The sequence below is a fragment of the Chiloscyllium plagiosum genome, chromosome 41 (assembly GCF_004010195.1).
Source record: "Chiloscyllium plagiosum isolate BGI_BamShark_2017 chromosome 41, ASM401019v2, whole genome shotgun sequence".
Classification (NCBI taxonomy): domain Eukaryota; kingdom Metazoa; phylum Chordata; class Chondrichthyes; order Orectolobiformes; family Hemiscylliidae; genus Chiloscyllium; species Chiloscyllium plagiosum.
Window position 1 is genome coordinate 4,882,352 of NC_057750.1, and position 2,723 is coordinate 4,885,074.

The following is a 2,723-nucleotide window of genomic DNA, read 5'->3' on the forward strand; positions in this document are numbered from 1 at the left end:
CCTCCCATTTATCTCTCAACCTTCGGCTCACAAGCCTCATTCCTGATGAAGGGCTTTTGCCCAAAACATCGATTCTCCTGACCCTCGGATGCTGCCTGACCTGCTGTGCTTTTCCAGCACCACACTCTCAACCAGATGTGACTGCAGACCCACAGCAATGTGGTTGACTCTCAACTGCCCTCTGGGTAATTAGGGATGAGTAATTAATACTGGCCCAGCCCTCATTCCGTGAATGGGATTCTCGACGGGAGTTATTATTTATCATGACTGGTTTATGTTTTATGCACGTGTGGAAACAATCTCTCTCTCTCCCCTCAAACCTTCTTTGGAATATTAGGATCTCGATCAAGTCTCTCAAATGACCTCAGTCTCTTCAATACAGAGTGAAAAGAAAATGCAGGAAAGTAAATCTCACAGCGAGATTATAAATCTATGTCGGCAATCACACAAACAATGCTGAGTGGGAAAAGATTGCATTACTGACACTCCCAATATTGACAAAAACTGGCTTCCCTCCAGGGGCTGTGATCAGTGGGTGAGATGGTAAACAGCTCAACCTCACTATTATTCGCCACCATTACTCAACACTAGTTTAATGTAAAGTTCCCCCCTTCAGCATCGGAGGTCAGCTGTTAATTTTAATCGTCTGGCAAGTCTCCAATGTGACTTATCTGTCACCACTTCTGCCTCCCTGCTGCCTCACAGCAACAACCACCTGCATTTTTATGGCACCTTCAATGTAGTAAAACACTCCCGAGATCCCTCACGAGAGGTGGGGTTGATTATTTTATGCACAATTTGACTAAAAGTTTGCGAGCAGTTTGAAGGAGTGTCTTAAACCAGAGGAGAGGTTATTATGAGACAGGATTAGGCCATTCAGCCCATTGAGCCCACTGTAGGAGATTTTTAAAATTTCATTCACAGGATGAGGGCATCACTGGCTAGATCAGTGTTCATTGCCCACTTCAAAGAGCAATTAAGCGTTAACCACTTTGCAGTGGGTCTGCAGTTACATGTAGGCCAGACCAGGTAAGGATGGCAGATTTCCTTCCCTATCGGACATTATGGGCAACTCAGTGGTTAGCACTGCTGTCTCACAGTGCCAGGGACCTGGGTTCGATTCCAGCCTCGGGCACCTGTCTGTGTGGAGTTTGCACGTTCTCCTCATGTCTGCTCTGGTTTCCAAAGATGGTCTCTTTCCTATCGGAAAGATGTTGTGAAACTTGAAAGGGTTCAAAAAGATTTACAAGGATGTGGCCAAGGTTGGAGGGTGTGAGCTATAGGGAGAGGCTTAACAGGCTGAGGCTGATTTCCCTGGAGCGTTGGAGGCTGAGGGGTGACATTATAGAGGTTTACAAAATTATGAGGGGCATGGATAGGGTAAATAGGCAAAGTCTTTTCCCTGGGGTCGGGGAGTCTAGAACTAGAGGGCATATGTTTAGGGTGAGAGGGGAAAGATATAAACAAGACCTAAGGAGCAACTTTTTCACACAGAGAGTGGTACGTGTATGGAATGAGCTGCCAGAGGAAGTGGTGGAGGCTGTTACAATTGCAACATTTAAGAGGCATTTGGATGGGTATATGGATAGGAAGGGTTTGGAGGGATATGGGCCGGGTGCTGGCAGGTGGGACTAGATTGGGTTGGGATATCTGGTCGACATGGACGGGTTGGACCGAAGGATCTGTTTCCATGCTGTACATCTCTATGACTCTATGTGGAGGTTAGGTAAATTGGCCATACTTAATTGCCCACAGTGTTTAGGGATGTGTAGGTTAGGTGCATTAGTTGAGGGTAAATATAGGACAATAGGGTAGAGGAATGGGTCTGGATGGATTACTCTTCGGAGGGTTGGTGTGGACCTGTTGGGCTGAAGGGCCTGTTTCCACATTGTAGGGAATCTATAGTGACCCAGAAGGGTTTCACCCCCAACAGTTGATTCATGGTGGTCATTCGACTCATCATTCCAGATTTTTATTGAATTCAGGCAATCAGAACATTACCAGGGTCACTGTCCAGTGATAATACCATTAGGCAATCACTGCTTCAATTTGTGGATCATGGATAATCTGATTTTGACCTGGAGGGCGTAGGTTTAATTTGAGAGGGGAAAGGTTTAAAAGAGACCAGGGGGAACTTTTTCACGCAGAGGGTGGTCCGTGTATGGAATGAGCTGCCCGAGGAAGTGGTGGAGGCTGGTACAATTACAATATTTAAAAGGTATCTAGATGGGTATATGAATAGAAAGGGTTTTAGAGGGATATGGGCCAAACGCTGGCAAATGGGCCCAAATCAGTTTAGAATGTCTGGTCAGTGTGGACAAGTTAGATCGAAGGGTCTGTTTCCGAGCTGTATAACTCTATGACTGTATAACTCTGTTTTCCTACCTGACCCCTCCACTCCCCCACAGCTCAAGAGTCTAGCTGTCTGTCGTGGCCTTGAATATATCAAGTGGCCCAGCCCGCTGGGATTACGACGGAGGCCATCCAAATGAAGAATCCTTCACGATTTCCGTTCTATATGACAGCCTATAGTTTTAGATTATCACTTCAGGAGTGAATTCCAGGCCTGAAGGCTGGGGCAACTGAAGGCAGAGCCATTAATGCCTCCTCAAACATAACTTGGTAATGTTCCGACATAAATAAATAAATTAAACTCTTGGTGAAATAAAAAGAATTCAAATGAAGCTACTTCTCCATGGGTGTGGACAGCAATTGGAATACAA

At 45.7% G+C, this 2,723-nt stretch overlaps 1 protein-coding gene across 1 annotated transcript in view; it reads right to left on the reverse strand.

The window, feature by feature from the left end:
- The window catches only part of sirt2 (sirtuin 2 (silent mating type information regulation 2, homolog) 2 (S. cerevisiae)), a 45,952-nt gene extending 43,472 nt beyond the window's left edge, over positions 1-2,480 (reverse strand). Inside the window, exon 1 of the mRNA XM_043680796.1 lies at positions 2,386-2,480. The gene's annotated coding sequence lies outside the window, so the exon portion shown is untranslated. The remainder of the gene's footprint in view (positions 1-2,385) is intronic.
- Positions 2,481-2,723: the final 243 nt, after the last annotated feature.